The following is a 21,455-nucleotide window of genomic DNA, read 5'->3' on the forward strand; positions in this document are numbered from 1 at the left end:
TATCCTGTAGGATTTGGATGGTTTTCTGTCTCACATTTAGGTCTTCATCCATTTTGAGTTTATTTTTGTGTATGGTGTAAGGCAGTGGTCCAGTTTCATTCTTCTGCATGTTGCTGTTCAGTTCACCCAGCACCATTTGCTAAAGAGACTGTCTTTTTTTCATTGGGTACTCTTTCCTGTTTTGTTAAAGATTAATTGGCCACATATTTGTGGGTCCATTTCTGGGTTCTCTATTTTATTCCATTTGTCTATGTGTCTGTTTTTGTGCCAATAAATACCATGCCATCTTGATGATTACAGCTTTGTTGTACAGGCTAAATTCCAGGATTGTGATGCATCCAGCTTTGGTTTTCTTTTTCAATGTTACTTTGGCTATTTGGTGTCTTTTGTGTTTCCATATGAATTTTAGGATTGTTTGTTTAGCTCTGTGAAGAATGCTGGTGCTATTTTGGTAGGGATTGCATTGAATGTGTAGATTACTTTGGGTAGTATAGACATTTTAGGAGTGTTTGTTCTTCCAAACCATGAGCATGGAATGTTTTCTATTTCTTCATGTCTTCTTCAATTTATTTCATAAGCTTTTTATAGTTTTCAGTGTACAGATCTTTTATCTCTTCAGTTAGGTTTATTCCTAGGTATTTTATGGTGTTTGCTGCAATTGTAAATGGGATTAATTCCTTGATATCTCTTTTTGTTGCTTCATTTTTGGTGTATATAAATGCAACTTATTTCTGTACATTGATTTTATATCCTGCGACTTTGCTAAATTCATGTATTAGCTCTAAAAGGTTTTTGGAGAAGTCTTTCAGGTTTTCCAGAGTATCATGTCATCTGTGAAAAGTGAAAGTTTGACTTCCTCGTTGCCAATTTAGATGATTTTTATTTTGTTTTGTTGTGTGATTGATGAGGCTAGGACTTCCAACACTATGATAAATAACAATGTTGAGAGTAGACATCCCTGTCATGTTCCTGATCACAGGGGAAACTCTCAGTTTTTCCCCATTGAGGAATTTATTAGTTGTGGGCCTCTCATATATGACTTTTATGATGTTAAGGTATTTTCTTCCATCCTGACTTTTGTGAGGTTTTTTATTAAGAAAGGATGCTGTATTTTGTCAAATGCTTCTCCTGCATCTATTGACAGGATCATATGGGTCTTATCCTTTCTTCTATTAAAATGATGTATCACACTGATTGATTTGCAAATATTGAACCAGCCCTGTAGCCCAGGAATGAATCCCTCTTGACCATAGTGAATAATTCTTTTAATATACTGTTGAATTTGATTTGCTAGTATCTTGTTGAGAATTTTTGCATCCATGTTCATCAGGGATATTGACCTGTAATCCTCCTTTTTAGTGGGCTCTCTGTCTGGTTTGGGAATCACAGTAATAACGCTGGCATCATAAAATGAGTCTGGAGGCTTTTCTTCTGTTTCTATTTTTTGGAACAGCTTGAGAAGAATAGGTATGAACTCAGTTTTAAATGTCTAGTAGAATTCCCCTTGAAAGCCCATTCTGGCCCAAGACTCTTACTTGCTGGGAGATTTTTGATAACTGATTCAATTTCTTTGCTGGTTATGGGTCTGTTCAAATTTTCTATTTCTTCCTGTTTGAGTTTTAGTGGTGTGTGAATGCCTAGGAATTTGTATATTTCTTCCGCATTGTCCAGTTTGTTGGCATATAATTTTTCATAGTATTCTCTAATAATTGTTTATGTTTCTGTGGTGTTGGTTGTGATCTCTCCTCTTTCATTCATGATTTTATTTATTTGGGACCTCTCTGTTTTCTTTTTGAGGAGTCTCACTTGAATTTTGTCAGTTTTGTTTCTTTCAAAAACCAGGTCTTAGATTCATTGATCTGTTCTACTGTTTTGTGTTTTTGTTTCTCTGTTTGGATTCTATATTGTTTCTTTCTGCTCTAATCTTTGTTATTTCTCTTCTTCTGCTGACTTTGGGCTTTCTTTGCTGCTGCCTTTCTAGCTCTTTTAGGTATGAGGTTAGGTTTTGTATTTGAGACCTTTCTTGCTTCTTGAGATAGTCCTGGATTGCAATGTATTTTCCTCTTAAGACTGCTTTTGCTATATCCCAAAGGGTTTGGACTGTCATATTTTCATTTTCATTTGTTTTCATATATATTTTTAAATTCTTCTTTAGTTCCCTGGTTGACCCTTCATTCTTTAGTAGGATGTTCTTTAACCTCCATGTGTTTGGGGAATTTCCAAATATTTTCTTGTCATTGATTTCAAATTACATAGTGTTGTGATCTGAAAATATGCATGGTATGATCTCAATCCTTTTATACTTATTGAGGGCTATTTTGTGACCCAATATGTGATCTATTTTGGAGAATGTTCCATATGCACTCAAGAAGAATGTATATTCTGCTGCTTTTAGATGAAAAGTTCTGAATATATCTGTTAAGTCCTGTGGTCCAATGTGTCATGCAGAGCTGTTGTTTCCTTATTGATTTTCTACCTAGATGATCTGTCCATTGTTGTAAGTGGAGTATTAAAGTCCCCTACAATCACAGTATTATTACCTTTTCATTTATTTATGTTTGTGATTAATTGATTCTTATATTTGGCTTCTTTCACAGAGGGAGCATAAACATTTACAATTATTAGCTCTTCTTGATGGATAGACCCCTTAGTTATGATTTAATGCCCTCCTTCATCTCTTGTTATAGTCTTTGTTTTAAAATCTAGTTTGTCTGATATAAGTATGGCTACTCTGGCTTTCTTATGTTGTCCAGTAGCATGATAGATGGTTCTTCATCCCCTCACTTTGAATCTAAAGGTGTCCTCAGGTTTAAAATGAGTCTCTTATAGACAGCATATAGATGGATCTTTTTTTTTTTTTTAATTTGTTCTGATACCCTACGTCTTTTGTTTGGGACATTTATTCCATTTACATGGATTGGATTTAGAGTCATTGTGTTATCTGTAGGTTTCATGCTTACGGTGATGTCTCTGGTCCTCTGTAGTCTTTGTGGCGTTCCACTCACAGAGCCCCCCTTAGGATCTCTTGCAGGGCTGGTTTAGTGGTCATGAACTCCTTCAGTTTTTGTATGTCTGGGAAAGCCTTTATCTCCTTCTATTCTGAATGACAGCCTTACTGGATAAAGGATTCTTGGCTGCATAATTTTCCTATTCAGCACATAGTATATTTCCTGCCACTCCCTTCTGGCCTGCCAAGTTTTAGTGGACATGTCTGCTACTACCCTTATATGTCTACCCTTGTATGTTAAGGCCTATTTGTCCCTTACTGCTTTCAGAATTCTATCTTTGTATTTTGCCAGTTTCAGTATTATATATCATGGTGTTGACCTGTTTCTGTTGATTTTGAAAGGAGTTTTCTGCGCCTCTTGGACTTGGATGCCTGTTTTCTTCTCCAGATTAGGGAAGTGCTCAACTATAATTTATTCAAATAAATCTTCTGCCCCTTTCTCTCTTCTTCTGGAACTTTTATGATACGGATATTATTTCACTTCATTGAATCACTTAAGTCTCTAGTTCTCCCCTCGTGGCCTAGTAATTTCCTTTTCCTCTTTTTTTCAGCTTCATCATTTCCCATCATTTTATCTTCTGTTCCAGCTATTCTCTCCTCTGTTTCTTCCATCCTCGCTGTCACTGTATCTGGTTTAATTGGCGTCTCATTTATAGCATTTCTTAATTCATCATGACTATTTCTTAGGTCTTTGATCTCTGAAGCAATAGATTCTCTGCTGGCTTCTATGCTTTTTTCAAGCCTGGCTGTTAGTCTCATGACTGTTATCCTAAATTCTTGTTCAGATATATTGTTTATATCTATTTTGAGCAATTCTCTGGCTGTCATTTCTTCCTGGATTTTCTTTTGAGGAGAATTCTTCCATTTAATCATTTTGGCTAGGTTTCTGTCTTTTATGTGTTTTAACAGCTTGTTATGTGTCCTGCTCCTGCAAGTACTACTATATTAAAAGGGAATCATACACTGTCCAGGCCTGGCACTTCAGGAAGTGTTTTCTGAGTGTGTTTCATGCACTTTGTTGTTGCATATTTGGCTGCTCTATCCCACTTCTCAGTCCTCTGCAAAGCTCCTTCTTGCTCATAGTGGTGGATTGGTTGGACCTTCTACCAGATGTGCTTTGATTTGTTTATTGAAGTAACCCTGGAAAAAAGAAAAGGGCAGGGGAACTTGATACCATACAAAGAGAAAAGTGGAAATGGTGAACAAAGAGACCAAGCAGAGAATTAAAGAAACTATAAGGTTTAATCTAGAGAAAGATAAAGGAAAATAAAGAAGGAGATATAGAAAAGGTGTAAAAAGAGTAGAGTAAAACTGCCTGATTAAACAAAGAAATAAAACAGAGAAAGAATATGAATTGACCAAAAATATGAATTGACCAAAAATAAAATCAGAAACTATGAGCCGATTCCAAAGCAAAAAAGAGGAAGGTAGAAAGAAAAAGAAGAGAAAAGAGAAAAAAAATAAAAAATTGAAACAGACTAACATACAAAATGACAGGATAGTTGTTTGTTGGTGTCTAGAACCAGTGTGTGTGCTAGTCTGGAGGAGAGGCCTTCTGAAACCCTCAGTGTCAGGCTCAGTCAGGTAGATAAGCATTTACCAGGCACAGGGTGAGGGGTGGGTCAGGGTTTGGTGTAAGCAGGTCCTGCCTCCACTGGGGCCACTGTGCTGTTCACTGAAGTCCCAACGTGTTGATGTTGGGGAGGAAAAATAGTGACACCCTAATCTCTTCTCCCTGGACCAGGTGTCTAAAACCACCCTGTTCAGGCAGCCCTCACATAGTAGCCTGGTTACTCGGTTTGCTCTGCTCCACAGTCTCCCCTGCCTTCTAGTCGCTTGACTGGGATCCAAATCCCGATGTCTTAAGGGGCCCTGCACTATGCAGATTCTGTTCTGGTATCACTCAGTATCACTCAGCTCTGCTGATTAAAGGCCTTTGGCTGGTGCCTGCAGTAAAGTTAAAAAAGATAACTGCAGAGAAGGGAGTTAAGATGGCAGAGAAGTAGAGGGACCGGGATTTCCCTATCCTTCAAACATAGCTGTATTGAGGTCAGAACACTTGGAACACCCAGGAAATCAATTTGCCAAGTGACAGATCTCCACAGGTGAAGGGCAACGTCTTGGTGGCACAGAGGGTCTTTTGTCCTTGGGGAGACAACAAAGCCTCCTCCCACAGTACTCAAGGACAGGGACTGTTCTCTTCCAGGGTGTTCCTGAGATCCCTACCTTCCCCAAGGCTGGCTGCCTCCCCTGCAGGCATGGGAACACGACTGGTTCTGGTCCGGAGAAAGTCTCACAATTTTGAAAACTCCAATCTTCAGCTCCTGGAGCTATTTGCAAAGTAGAAATTGTCACTCTTCATATTTCTCGTTACCCAGTCTGTGGTCCAGAGAGGTTTTTCTCTTGTACTAGTACAATACTGCAATCCACAACTGCTCTGTCATTCTCTCCCTTTTGTCTCTCCACTGAAGTGGTTCCCTCTTCTCCCTGCCTGTGCTTTTTTATCTCCCCCAGTTTGCATACACACACCTCTGTCCTGACAAGCTGTCTCCCTCCACTGTGGAGATCTTTCTGTCACTCTGCAGATTGATTTCCTGAGGGTTCCAAGTGTTCTGACCTCAATACAGCTGTGTTTTAGGGACAAGGGAAATACCAGTCCCCCTACATCTCGATCATCTTAACTCCCTTTTCTGAATTATTATTTTTTAAATTTTACTCTCTATCTGAGCTACATATTCCTAGATTGCATACATAATAACAGAAAATTATTTTGATAGAGTAGTGCACAAAATTTTCAAAAGGATAGAAAAGGAGAGGGAGAGGAAATGAAAGTAAATAGGTGAAGGAGAATTAAGAGGAGCCAGATTCAGACAAATAAGAAAGTTTCATTATAAAAAGCTAATTATTATCCCTTTTCAATAAGAAGGAGATAAGATGAAGAAAATCTGTTTTTATGTGCACATGTATGTGTGTGCATACACATACACTGCCAACACACACACACAAGGATGTGTTACATTTGGTTTAAATAAAGTAGCTTCTTTCTTATGTGAGCTCTTGAAGACAGGAAAGACCATCTCCTCATGAGGATTTCTTTCCTTTGTTTTAAGATGCCTCTCAAATTGACAGATTTGCTCATTGCAAAGTTCTAAGTGATCCTTGTAATTCTAGATTTCCTTGGTAATATATAAAAAAAACACTTATACACCAATAGAAAAATAGAGTAATTTGTGTGTGTGTGTGTTTTTCAATGAGGAAAAAGAAATTAGATAAAGAAAATATACACTTGTATATATGTGCATATACATACACCCCCTATACACACAACAAAGATTTATTACATTTGGTTTAAATAAAGTAGCCTCTTTCTTTTTGTTTTCTTTGTTTTAATGTTTTTAATGTTTATTTGAGAGAGAGAGAGAGAGAGAGAGAGAGCAAGCAGGAGAGGGGCAGAGAGAGAGGGAGACACAGAATTTGAACCAGGTTCCAAGCTCTGAGCTGTCAGCACAGAACCTGATGTGGGGCTCGAAACCACTATCAGAGAGATCATGACCTGAGCCAAAGTCAGATCCTCAATTGACTGAGCCACCCAGATGACCCTAAAGTAGTGTCTTTTTTTCTTTCTTTCTCTTTAACATTTATTTATTTTTGAGAGACAGAACATGAACGAAAGAGGAGCAGAGGGAGAGGGAGACACAGAATCTCTGGCAAGTTCCAGGCTTCAAGCTGTCAGCACAGAGCCCGATGCGGGGTTTGAACTCACAAACCGTGAGATCATGACTTGAGCCGAAGTCGTATGGTTAACCGACTGAGCCACCCAGGCTCCCCTAAAGTAGCCTCTTTCTTATGTGATCTCTTAAAGACAAAAAAAGACCATCTTCTCATGAGTATTTCTTTCCTTTGTTTTAAGATGCCTCTCAAATTAACAGATTTGCTCATTGCAAAGTACTAAGTGATCCTTGTAATTCTAAATTTCCTTGGTAATATATAAAAAACACACAACAATAGAAAAATAGAGTGAGGATATGAACAGTTTTTGTGTGTGCATATATGCATTGATGCTAGTATAATAAATGCAAAGAAATTACTAAAGGAATATAGACCACTTTTATAATATACTTTACAAATTTTTTCTGAATATTTTTTTATGGCTTTTAATTTTATTCATGATGATTTTTATCATATAGAATTGTTAACATTTTGCTAATGTGCAGAGATCAATATAAATAAATTTGGAGAAAATTAAAAAAAATCCTGGGTAAAAGTTCTCCAAATATTCTCCAAATATTCACATATATGTGCCATTAACAGTATAATATACATGTACATGTCTGAAAATGTTAACACTATTCTCTAACCTGTATGTTTGAAATTGCCCTATAAAGTGAAGGCAAGACAAAGTGGGAGTTCTTAACTGAGAACTATTACTATTAATACCCAAGCTGTACTCTGCCATAACAAGGCAGAGTGCAAGACAGAAGCAGAACTCCTATGGCAGTCCCTGCTTGGGCCCTAAAGGGAAATGACAATGGGTCTGGTATATCCCTTCCTCTTTAAAGCAGAATTACACACCTAGTACTGATCGAAACATGGCACCAAAAGTGAAGGAGACACACAAGCACCCTTAAGTCTTTATTAGCTCAAATTTTCATTAAAACAATAAATATGAGAATAGCATTAAAATGAATATTTCAGGGAGAACCCAAAGGTTAAAGGTATAACAGGATAGAGGAAGAACAATGTTCAGTTTTGTTATGAGAATTGTTCACTGTTCAAATTTTCAGAAGATAAGAAGCATAGGTTTTGTTAACTAATGAATAAGGTATAGGGCAGCAAGACTGGGACCATGGGTTAGAAGCTGTTGGTTGGACAATTTGAGTTGGTTAGTGTAGGTGGGAAGGAATTTTTGGGGTCTAAGTGCTGGCAAAGATCAGATGGGAAATATTTTCGTTTGTCATGGCCTGTTAGACATTCAGTCTACAATTCACATTTAAAAAAGGAACACATTGCTTCTCTCTTTTTACACACACACACACACACACACACACACACACACACACACACACATTCTTTCCCCTTAAAGTACATGACTTTGTATAGCCTTTCTCCTTTTTAAAACATATTCCACATTCTTGGAAATTACCAAACACAGGCTAGAATCCTGTCCATTGGCATATGATATTGGGCAATTCTTGGCACATGATATTATGGAGATCACTTACCTTCTTAAGTGATTTCCCCTTTTTCTTTTTAAGTTGCAGAAGAAAATAAAGGACTGATCAATAAAAGGTAAATAGAAATAGAATCAGAAGACAGTAGAACCTTGGAGAAATCATAATTCAAATTTAGACTTCATTTATGTACATTCATGGACATTGCATTCTTTTTTATAGTGTTTTTAGATATATTAATAAAATCCTCTATACCACTGATCTTTTTTAAATACCTAGTCATACTTATTTTAGAAAATGTTTTAACTTCCTTAATTATTCTTTGGACAGCCTCTGATTTATCTTCCTTTACCTTGGAAAGTAGCCTTCACTTGCAGATAGTTAATTTTAACTATTTTGTGCAGTGGCTTTTTAACTTCTTATCTATTATATTATTTCAGAAAGTAAGTTATTTTCAAATAAGGGGGAAATAAAAAATATTAGTTGAATAAGATCAATGTCTGACTACTTCAAGGGAATGTTTTTAGATATGAAAAATAAGAAAATATGTGTATGTGTGCTTAAATTTGTGAAGTTCTCTTCAAATGTAGGTGTATTCTCATTTTGGAGGTGGTAATGGAAGGACACCCACATGCTCATCTTGATTTGTTTCTAATCTAACATTAGATCTGAGCACATAACATCTTTTTTTCTGTATATGGGAAGATGAAATCAATCGTATGACTCTTTTTCAATGAGAAAAGACTCTTCCAACACATAAATTACTTTCTTTTCATTGTTTATATGATGTGACCACAAACTATTGGCTATAGATGATTGCTACAAAGATATACATCTGCTCCTAAATGGGCAACACAAAAGACTTTGGGATTGGTGTTCAGATTTCACAATGCTATAAATGTAATCACAAAAATTTGCATGAAGATACAGAGAAATTTTTCTGTGGAAGAAATAATGATTCAGAGATGCAAAAAAGAATGAAGTGAAATCAACAGAAAATACTCTCTCTGGTCCTTGTTAGCTTTCCAGCTCCTGCTTCCTATTCAACAAGAATACCCATTGCTATTGGCTTTGATTGCCTCAGGATCCTTCTATCAAATTCCTTTATTGTTTGAGCTATCCCAAGTTGGTATCAGTTGAAATCAATAGAACACTAACTAAATTATTCTGAACTAAAACACTGAAATTCCATTATTGACCAAGTTTTCCAAAACTTTTCATTTCCAAGGTGGCCCCTTAAATAATGGGGTTATAGAAGTTATCCTTATGGTTCTTACTTCCACCTTCCTACATACAAAAACATCAAACACTTTAATTTCCCAAATGTGGTATTTCTGTATTGGAATAGGTTAACTTTGGATTTAGCCACTGTGTGTTAGAAACTCCTTAAAATAATGCCTCACTAGCATTTTTTTCGCTTCTGCCATAAGCAGACAGGTCAGGTTCAGTTCATGCACAGAAAATTCATTATGATCACAGCATTTATTAAGGAAAAAATTCAATGAAGAAATTTCAGTAGATGCCATTGACTTGTATTTGCTGAGGCCTTTTCAGAGCATAATTCCCCCCGCCACCCCACTCAAACCGTTAGTATATTCTAACAATGCCAATTTTCATCTAAGATACTAAGATATTACATGTATATGTATTACAAACAGTATTTTACTTAATTACCTAAGTATATATTTTTTTCAACCTCTCCTGATTTTTTCCAAGCTTGGAAAATATGCCAGATCAAAGAGAATGAGCTGTAGCTACCTTTCTTAGGAGTAGGTAAAAAGCCCAGGCTATGTTTATTTCATCACTAAAAGGTACCTTGAATCACAGGGGAAAATTCTGTGACTTCCTTTGTGACTGAAAGCCTTCTTTATGATTTTCAATAATAGTTTTTAAGACAGTGGATATATTCCATAAGCACTATGTAACTAAGTATTAATTTTTCAGTAGTTTTTCTGCATATGTGAACTAATTCAGATTCCCTTAGGAGATTCCCATAAGTGTGAGCTATAGCATATTCATTCAGGTCATTCATCTTGATCTTCTACCAAAGAAAAATAATGTTTCATATGAGAGTATTTTAAAGTGACTGATGATGATATTGAAAGAACAATAAATTGCTAGTCATAATGAAAATATATTGATGTGCTAAGTGAAAATCCTTCTCTAGTAGCTCTACTTTATTTAGAAATGGAAGAAAGAGAGCATAAGAGACAATGACCCCAGATCCCCCTGTCCTGCTATCCTTGCTATGACAAGCCCTGATAGCTAATGACTCCAATAGACATGCCAGGAGCCAAGCAACATGGATTTGGTGGACATATTGCCATCTTGTCCATACGGTGCACCTGTAAATCACAGGGTACCTCATCAATGTAACTTACCTCACAAATAGAAGAAAATGTACATTTTCCCCTTGCTTTCCATACCATAATGATTTGCTTACTGCTTTTTGCTCTCTGTATCACTCTCCTCTCACCAACAACATACCATCAGATCTGGCCACCTTTCCTTCACTCAGATATACCCATTTTGTTTCCACCTAAGCATCTTAGTACAAGCTTTGCCTTCTGTGTAGACCATTATTCCCTGAAATGTTACAGGCTGACTCTTTTTATTGTTTTAAAATTTTTTTTAAGTTTATTTATTTTTGAGAGAGAGAGAGAGAGAGAGAGAGAGAGAGAGAGAGAGACAGAGCATGAGTGGGGTAGGGCAGAGAGAGAGAGGGAGACACAGAATCTGAAGCAGGCTCCAGGCTCTGAGCTGTCTGCACAGAGCCCAACACGGGGCTTGAACCAACGAACCATGAGATCATGACCTGAGCCAAAGGCGGACGGACACTTAACCGACTGAGCCACCCAAGTGCCCCTGACTGTTTTCATTTGTAAATCATTTAAATTTATATATATTTTCATGTTAAGTTGGATAAATAATTAATTTAATGCTTGTCTTTGCCCCTTCATAATATAAGCTCCATGAGACATAGGTCTCTGTTTTCTTTACTGCTATATCCTCATACCTATAACAGGATTGATCAGAGAGTGGAAGTCCACATATGTTTGTTGAATGAAGACATCACAATAGCAACACAAACAAATGTTGAAAGCATGATATAAGCAATAAGATGATTGTCATGAAATAGATATTGCATTATAGATTATTTAAAGTAGCCAAACCATAATCAGATAGTTTCAGTGAGAGACAGAAAGAAGGAAGTGCCTGGTTCTTGAGAATATAATAAATGCCTGGTTTTTGAGAATATATAAAGACGAAATATTCAAATCTTTAAGGAGACATGGAATTTCTTTGTGGTTTTTTTTTGTTTGTTTCATTTATGTGTTGTTTGTTTTCAAAATTAGTCCCTAGTTTAAAATAGAGAACCCCTGCTTCAGTGACAAAATGAAGTGTTTGAACCAGTGTTCAAAATCTGGGCATTTCCCATGTTTTCCATGTTTGTATATATACGTGATGCTATAAAAAAAAGCATAAATTAATGGCTTATATCATAAACATACAGGGAGTAATTTATTATCTTCCCTTTAATATCCAAAAGCTCTCATTCTCTTCTTTGCCTGTTACAGAAAAACTTTTCGGGGGTGAAGATTACAGGTCCTCAAATCAGAGAAATAGAATTGACTTGTGGGTCTACCATTATGTAACCCTTTTTAATCTAAATTTACCCTGCTTTAAACTGGCAATAACAATAGTACTGAACTCATAGACTGTTGTGGGTATAAATGAGATTAGTCTGGCATATGTAAAAGAGCAGACCCTCCCACTTACTGAATACTTGTGTTTTATCTGTTTGGAATACCTTATATTGCCTAATTTAGGCTAACAGTCTTTAAGTTAGGTATAATTGCCACAATTAAGAGATAAGAAAACTGAGGAACAAAGAAATTAAGTAACTTTCCAGAGTCATTCAGTTAGTAATAATGCTTATATAGGATAAGTACTTTACATGTTACCTTGCTATTTATTATTTCAGTGGTCCTCAGTGTGCTCTAGCTTTTAAGTTACATTGAGAACAAATAAAATTACTCCAACATCATCCCATTTATCTACTTCACCATGTGTTTCTACATTCTGATTATCTCTCATTTATCTTCCCTGAATCTTTGGTCATAGTTTTTCTCCATGTCTTTAATATCTGAATTCTCATTTGGAACACTGGCAGTATTATAGAATGGTAAATGGCTTAAGTGTCTTAACTCTGAGCTCCAACTCTGAGTCCTGAGTTGGAAATCTGACTCCATAACTCAGTAGGGGTATGATTTTGATCAAATGACTTTAATATTTAAACTGCAACTTTTGTTACATAATATTGGGGAAATGATCATGCTTTATATGGTGTTGTGAAATTATGTGTAAGTGACTTACCATGTTGCTTGTTACCTAGTAGATGCTTCATTAGTTTTAGCATATTAGTGATCTTGGCTAGGGCATGTAATAATACTCCTTATAGTGACACTCCTACACTCTATATATGGAGGGAGATTATGGTCATCTTTTAAGCTTTTTGTCAAATATTTCTGATTATCCCACTTTTCTGCCATGTGTGAGATTGGACATCCCCGATCCTTTGAAGTTAGCTGTGGCTAATGATAATGAAATGTATGTGGGATCGTCTGTGTCTTTCTTATACAAATGTAGCTAAATTTAGTGAATGATTTACTATCTTTCCTTCTCCCTGATACACTGGTTGGAAATGTTCTATACGATGCATGCCCTCTTAGCCTGAGACCGGGAACCTGAGGATGTAGGCAGAGTTTGCAGCAGACCCTGTGATGGGCACATGACTAAGAAACAAAGAACCATTTATTCTTGTTAAAATACTATTAAGATTTTTGGGTTTTCCATAATAACAACAAAATCTAGACTATCTGGACTGATGCAGGGGATGCAAGACTTTTTTACATCCTCATCTAACATTTCACTAGGAGAAAGGCAAGCTATTCATTGAAGCACATAAAATATTTTTTTTAACACAATGTGTTTTGGATCTTCTCTTTACTTATTTCTTGATAGAAAGAAAAAAAAAATTCTCTGAAAGAGGAAAAATGGCTCTGTTGAGGACAGTTTGTGAGTTTCAGGATCATGGAGACTAGAGAAATAAGGGAAATCTCTGTAACATGGAATAGAATAAAGACACTCCTCAGAATTTGGAAATTATGTTTCTCGTTATTCCACATGACCATGATTACCAAATTGTGTAACCAGGGATAGATGAGGTGTGTGATCATGTCAGGCTTGGCTTTTGCTATGTAACTTCCTGAAACTAAAAATAAATGTGGGGGGGGGGGAAGTAGAGGACACCTGGGTGGTTTAGTCAGCTAAGAATTCAACTGTTGATTTCAGCTCAGGTCATGATCTCATGGTTCATGGGATGGAGCCCTGTGTTGGGCTCTGGGCTGACAGCATGGAGCCTGCTTGGGATTCTCTCTCTCCCTCTCTCTGCTCCTCCCCTGCTCTGTCTCTCTTGCATACATTCTCTCTCTCTCTCTCTCTCTCTCTCTCTCTCTCTCTCTCTCAAAATAAATAAATAAATAAACATTAAAAAAAGGTAAATGTAAATACTGACACTTGTCACTAATTATATTGTGGTTGATAAGAATTAGTGTTCTCATTCAGGTTTCAATACTGTGAAGAGCATCGGAAGTTTTTCTGATTACCCTATGTGAAGAGTACTTTACTATGCCCTTTATGGGAATTCCTGGAGCCACCTAGAGACAGTGCTCCTTAATTAACTGTAGGGAGTTTTGAACCAAGAATAGCCATTCTAAACCTTGATGTTCCCCAAACATGTTTATTATTTATGCTCTGTAGATGCTTAAATGCTAATGTAACACCATTTATGGATAACAAAAAATATTTGATACAAAGAAGGTATATTGTATTATTAGGGTTCTTCCAGAGAAACAAACTAAAAAGATAAACAGTTGACCTTTCAACTATATGGGTTGTTCAAGGGTCAACTATACTAATAGTTCCAGGTGTTTTTCTTTCTTTTTTATTTTTAAAAGTTTATTTACTTTTTGAGAGAGAGAGAGAGAGAGAAATAGAGAGAGAAAGAGAGAGAGAGAGAGAGATTGAGTGCAAGTGGGGGAGGGGCAGAGAGAGAGGGAGAAGGATCTGAAGTAGGCTCCGTGCTGACAGCAGAGAGCCTTACACATACATGGCTCAGACTCATGAACTGTGAGATCATGACCTGAGCCCAAGTTGGATGCTTAACCAACTGAACCTCCCAGGTGCCTCGCCAGGTGTTTTTCTATTACTCTGTCCCTTCTACCTGAAATGGCATTCTTCTTTAGTGGCTCCCTCTCCCCTCAGATACCTGTGCACATAGTCCTATCTTTATTATGGAAAACTAAAATATAATTTCTTTTCTCTAGCTTACTTTATTGTAAGAATACAGTATATAATACATATAAAATACAAATATGCGTTCATTAATTATCTGTTTTTGTTTTGGTAAGGCTTCTAGTCAATAGTAGGCTATTAGTAGTTAAGTTTTGGGGAAGGCAAAGGTTATATATGGATTTTTGACTGCAAATCCTAACCCCCATGTTGTTCAAGGATCCTGTGTGTGTGTGTGTGTGTGTGTGTGTGTGTGTGTGTGTATGTGTGTGTGTATTCGATTTTTTTGAAGTTTATTTATTTATTTTGAGAAAGACAGACAGCGCAAGTGGGGGAGGGGCAGATAGAGAGGGAGACAGAGAATCTCAAGCAGGCTCCGCACTGCCAGCATGCAGGGCTCGAGCTCATAAAACCATGAGATCATGACCTGAGCCAAAACCAAGAGTTAGACTCTTAACTGACTGAGCCACCCAGGTGCCCCTATATATATGAGATTTTAAAGAGTTGACTCATGCATTTATGGAGGAGGCTGGCAAGTCTAAGATTTTCAGGGTAGGCCAGCAGGCAATACACCCGTCAAGGAGCTGATGATGTTGCAGCTAGAGTCTGAAGGTACTCTAAGAAAGAATTTCTCCTCATTGGAGGATGTCAGTCTTTCTTTTTTTAATTTTTTCCCCCTTTCTTTAAGGCCCTTCATCCTTATTGGATGAAGCCCACCACATCTGGGAGAGTAATCTGCTTTAAAGACTACTAACTTAAATGTTAATATCATCTAAGAAAACACCTTCAACAGCAATGTCTAGACTAATTTTTGACCAAATATTGAGTATTGTAGCTTAGCTGAGGGGAAACATAAAATTAACCATCAAATATATTAACCCTTTAAATGTTGAGTGACTTGATTTTTTATATTTAATGCTTTTATTTTGTATTCTCCTATGAATAAGATTGACTTATATGAATTTAGAAAAAAAACATATTTCTAAAATTGAATGATATATATGTTTGTCTTAACTTTCTGACTCTTACTCTTTCCTATGCTTGTTTTGTTTGTTTTTATCTTTTTTCAGATTGCAAAAAGTGAGCCATGTTCAGATTAATTCTGTGGAATAATCCCTGCTCTTTATTCTAGTACTATACTATTCGTTACTTTTTCTTCCATTTTGTTTTATGTGACTACTTCTCTTACTCTTACATACTTCCTTCTGTTTTTCACATTTTGAAGCTACATTTCTTCAAAGAGCACTGTGCCCGAAATAAGATCTACTTGAGCCAATTAGTTAATAATTAGTATGTTACAACTTTGCTAGACTCTGCTCTCATATCTTGCACCTCATGAGCCACTGTCTAGCCTAATTTGAGGCATCACTCTTTGGTTCCTGGTCCAATAAATTGTGTCCTATGTAGAAGTCATGTTGTACTAAATGTGGCCTCCTGTGTGATAAGAGCTGCTTTTCACTGCTTCTTTGGAAGCAAGCTGTGCAATTGGCTATCACTTGCAGGCTTACATCCAGTACCACCAAGACCTGGATCATTACATTTTTATAACAACTTTCAAAACAAAGGACCTGCGATAAAAGTTACTTTCTAAGCCAAGTATTGAATATCTAAATATATAGATACTAAAATTATCTCCACTAAAACCATCACAAACCGTAAGAGAGAAAAACAAATGTAGTTGGAAAATTTTGGAAATGGTATTATGTAAGAGACCAAACATAAGATTTCAGTTTTATAATGTTCAAAATAGGTATTTCATGCAAACATTAAAACAAATTATTTGAGCAATTATGAAAAAATAAATGGTGAGCAAAACTGACATGCTTTTATCATATCATAGCCGTACTGAGGACAGTGTGTCTGATGTTCGGTTACTGAAAAGAAAATGGTATAAAGTTAAGGTGGGAGAAAAACAAGAGGATACCAACTAGTTAATGAATAAATAAATTAAGTAATCAAGGATGGTGAAAGATAAAAAATAATTGATATTTTTCATAGTACTTTTGAATGAGTCTTAGTGTAAGCAGCCTAGCTCTCTGGTTGAATGTTTTAATGAGGGATCTGCCAGTCTTTTCACTGATCTTCAGCTTGCCTTGCTTACCAGAGATAATAGGCCCATAAAATATTAAGTTTCCTAGAAATATTTAAATGCTTAGTGGAAAGGCATAGAATGATATATACATATATTTGTCAGTAAAAGCAAACACTCATAATAAAGGATACTTTTAAAGTTCCTTTTTCCTCCTGTTAGCCACCTCCTAAACACTTCTCCAACAGACATATTTTATGGAAATTCTTATTTTATGACACTTGTTTCAAGTTTCTTATTTTCTTATGAGAAAAACAGTGCATAAATAACATAAATCTGAATGAGAACAGTGTACTAATGGAGGAATTTCTTTCTACATATCTAGTTTGTACTCCTCTTTGTTTTTTTTTTAACCAATTTGGGACATGGCCCTCAGTTTTCAAATAAATAGTTGAGACAATTCCAAGCCTGAGTAGCTGAGCGCAATTAAATTTCCCTTGCTACACTTCTAACATTTTCTTACCATTTTTAGTTCTTTGTCACTGACATGATTTCTAGGCATATATTCCCTGTGGCATTTACTTATCATCCTTTGCATTTTGAACATCAACTTAATAGTATTTTAGTAACATGTAAGTTGTATTTTTTCCAAGGTGTCAAAGCAGGTGATATGAAATAAAGGAAAACAATTTAATTGAATGAAGGAAAGATTATTTATTCAGTTCAAGTTAGCTGATCATTATTTAGCTGTGAGAAGAGGCAAGTGTGATACAAAGATACACACATGCACACACACACACACACACACACGCACACACACACACAACACTGGCCCCTAAGAATTTACCACCTAATATGTGAGAGAGACACACGTCATTTTCCTCTATTATCTGTGGCATAAAGAGAGCACTGGCTCTATCAATATTCTCAACTTTTCATTTGTAATAACTTAATTTGTTTGCACCTTGATGTTTGAGTAGGTAAGAAACAAACAAAAATTTCCAAACTTTGGTGAACTGGTAGGGTCCAGTCAAATGTACAAAAGAAGAGCATCAAACTGGGGAGATATAGGGAAGTATTGCAGTATATAGTTAGATATGTGAAGAAAATGCTGTTTGTCAGACGTGTGATAGGGAATAATTACTGACAAATACCACTTCAGAGAACCGCTAAAAACAGGATAAGGATTTTTAACTCACTGTACTTTTTTTTTTTTTTTTTTTTTCAATGTTTATTTATTTTTGGGACAGAAAGAGACAGAGCATGACGGGGGAGGGGCAGAGAGAGAGGGAGACACAGAATCAGAAACAGGCTCCAGGCTCTGAGCCATCAGCCCAGAGCCTGATGCGGGGCTCGAACTCACGGACTGCAAGATCGTGACCTGCCTGAAGTCGGACGCTTAACCGACTGCGCCACCCAGGCGCCCCATAACTCACTGTACTTTTAAATTTACCGATAACCTTTTGTTTTTCTCTTCCTAGATGATGCCATTGCCCTTATCGATGATTTTGACTTATTGTTTTTACAAAACTCTCTTAAAATTTACTCTCACAGTGTTCTCATTTTATTGGAAATTAAGCATGTAATCAGCCCTTTAGTGACCACCTTAGCAAACAGACCTCTATCTCTTTAGGCTGAGATGTAGTTCACTGGCAGGCATAGATATTACTCTATAAAGTTGTCTTCAAGCTTCTGTTCCACAGAAAGACCCTTAGTAATAACAGATAATTGCCTTAATGATTTTGAGTATGTTGACATTGTCAAGCTACTTTTGAAAAGATGAGGCTTTAATAAACCAAGAACAATATTTGGAAAATGTATTATGTTTTTTTGAATTTACTTCATTGTTTTCATTTGGTGGAACATATTTTCCTATTATTAGAAAAAAATCAATGGGTAAGAAACCTGAACTCTTAAATAAAAAAATGAACCTACATTCATCTAGAGAAAATAAACCCAAGGAATATAAACCAGAAAAGTGTAAATCGGTTTTAAAAATACAGTCTTAAATAGCTATCAAATGCAGTGCACGCTCCATAAACTGCAGACGGCTTCCTGAATAAAATATGAGGACATGTAGCTCTGTGACTATCTATCTCAGTTAGTTAAAAAAAATTCTGAAGAAAATTTCTAAATAGGCCATATACTATCTGCAAAGGAATAAACAAAGTATCCAGCAGTGACAGTGTTTGCTTTTCATGTGGTGGAACTGTGTGCAAATACAAGGCCTAACAAATGTCAGCTCCTCATTTGCAAATGAAGATGTAAAAGGAAATGTCGGTGGCAGTACATGCAACAGTTCATATTTGAAGTTTGGCACAGTGAACTGACAGCCACAGAGGAGCTGCAGTGGCCTAATCCTTTCTTTCTGCCTTCTAGCAATGATAGTTGGGAAGGGGGGGAGGTTAATAAATATGTGATGAGGAAAAGCTGTGGAAGAATAGCATATCTTCTCTGCAAGAACTCATCTTCAGAGATAATTAACTAGGTGACAACATACAATATGCCATTAACAACAGCATTCAAATCATTTCTGGACTTAAGTACAGTTTTAAGCCGCTTATCAGATTTTCATTTCTGAATCCATTCAGCTGTCAGGCTTACATCCTGGCTCTTTATTGAAGCTCACATGGGAATCCAAAACCTTCTAATTTTCTATACAGATTCATTTCAGAATCAATTAGAGTTGGTGGCAGCCTTGTCCCTGTGTGTAAAGGGGATTAGCTGGGCACTTGCTCAGCTGAATCTACCTCTGAATGTACATTCAACCTTCCGTCGAGAATGAGCTCTTTCTCCCCCCTTCTAGAGGACTCTTCAGCAATTGAACTCCTGTAGACAACAGATGGCAGATAATCACTCGAACAGCCTCCAATTTTGTCAGTAAAAGAAAAGTGATCGTCCACCTCTCTCCTACAGTAAGTAGGTAAGAGACCTCTGGGCATTTGAAGCATGTTCTGCTTTTAAAATAAGGAAATCCACAATCAGCCCCCCTTCTCTGGCAATCTCCTAACAATGTCATCCTTGAGTCCTTGTCCCTGACTTTCTCTCATCAACTATTGGCACATCTTCTCAACCCTTCTGCTTTTTCATTCCTCATCCTGCCTCACCCAATTTTGCTGAAACCTTTATTCTTTCTGTGTGCTATCCAGCCCTAAAAACCATTCTTCATGTTAGCAATAAAACATTTTAATGTTATTCTTTCAAAAAAAAGTTATGTAGTATATCACAGATAAAAGTACCCTATATTATTTTGCAGGTAAAGCATTTTATGAACAGTCTAAAATGTGTCACTTAAGTTATCAAAAAAAATATGCAGAAAATGAATATAGTCCATGTGATCATGGCTATTCACTTTTTATGTTTTCTAATACTCTGCTAAATTACATTAAACATTCAATATCTTTTCCTGCATGAAAAGTATTTAATTATATTATTTCCTTATTTTAAAAATTATGAAATCATGAAAGTAGTCGAGGGACCTAGTTTAAAAACAAATAAAGTAACAAATGTTATAATTAAAAAAGATAAGTCCATGGCCTCTGCCCTTCAATGCTTACGAGCATTATAGTCATTCAGATATTTTAGAGGTTTCTTCTGGTATTTTCCTTCATATTTTAAAATACTTCACTTGTGGGGACCCTGGGTGGGTCAGTCCGTTAGGCATCTGACTCTTTAAAATAATTTTTTTTAATGTTTATTTATTTTTGGGAGACAGAGAGATTGAGTGGGGGTGGCGGCATAGAGCGAGGGAGACACAGAATCTGAAGCAGGCTCCAGGCTCTGAGCTGTCAGCACAGAGCCTGATGCAGGACTCGAACTCACAAAGTGGGGGATCATGACCTGGGCCGAAGTCAGACACTCAACCGACTGAGCTACCCAGCTGCCCAGGCATCTGACTCTTGATATCAGCCCAGGTCATGATCTCATGGTTGGTCATGAGATCGGGCCCTGCATAGGCTCTATGCTGAGTGTGACGTCTGCTTGTGATTCTCTCTCTCTCTCTCTCTCTCTCTCTCTCTCTCTCTCTCTCTCTCCCTCCCTCCCTCCCTCTCTCTCTCTCTCTCTCTCTCTCTCTCTCTCTGCCCCTCCCCTTCTCACACTCTCTCCCTCTCTTTCTCAAAATAAATAAATAAATATAAAAAAATATATATAGGGGCTCCTGGGTGGCGGCTCAGTCAAGCCTCTGACTCTTGATTTCAGCTCAGGTCATGATCTCATGGTGAGTTTGAGCCCCATGTTGGGCTTTATGCTCACAGTACAGAGCCAGCTTGGTATTCTCTCTGTCCCCTTGCCTACTCAGGCTAACTCTCTGTGTCTCTCAAAATAAATAAATAAATTAATTAAAAAATAAATAAGCAAAATATAATAAAAATACTTTACTTGCAGTACTATTTTCTAACTTCTCAATTTTATAAAGATCTTTATTTTTTATTAATTAATTAATTAATTAATTTTTTAAGTAGGCCCCATGCCTAATGCAGAGCTTGAACTCACCATGACCCTGAGATGCTGTACCAACTAAGCCAGCCAGGAACTCCTCTAACTACCCATTTTAAATGTTATATATTAATTTGTCTCTAGGAAATATAATGTTTGAACTCGTTCACTTTAGGCTGCCACTTTGCACTTTTGCACATGTGTTCCACGAGGCACCATATGTATAATTGGAGTATGAATATTGTCCATGGAATTGTACAAAGCAGTGGGGACCCTGTACCTTGATACAGCATCACTAAGATCATCCTGTTTTATCTTTGTCTATTGCTTTACTGATTTAGTCAAGTCTACACTCCCACTAGTAATAAGATGCAGTATTCTATGCTATCACTTAAAGTGTTTCTAATTAAACTATTTTTCATATTACAATATTTTTATATTATATCTATTTAAAATA

General features: G+C 36.6%; 1 long non-coding RNA gene across 4 annotated transcripts in view; it reads left to right on the top strand.

The window, feature by feature from the left end:
* Positions 1 to 21,455, top strand: part of LOC123385474 — a 331,702-nt gene that overhangs the window by 85,801 nt on the left and 224,446 nt on the right. For all 4 annotated transcript variants that reach the window (XR_006598053.1, XR_006598051.1, XR_006598052.1 and 1 more), the window contains one exon: positions 19,368 to 19,484. This is a non-coding gene — a long non-coding RNA (uncharacterized LOC123385474). The remainder of the gene's footprint in view (positions 1 to 19,367; positions 19,485 to 21,455) is intronic.

This window comes from Felis catus, chromosome B2, assembly GCF_018350175.1.
Source record: "Felis catus isolate Fca126 chromosome B2, F.catus_Fca126_mat1.0, whole genome shotgun sequence".
NCBI classification, from domain to species: Eukaryota; Metazoa; Chordata; class Mammalia; order Carnivora; family Felidae; genus Felis; species Felis catus.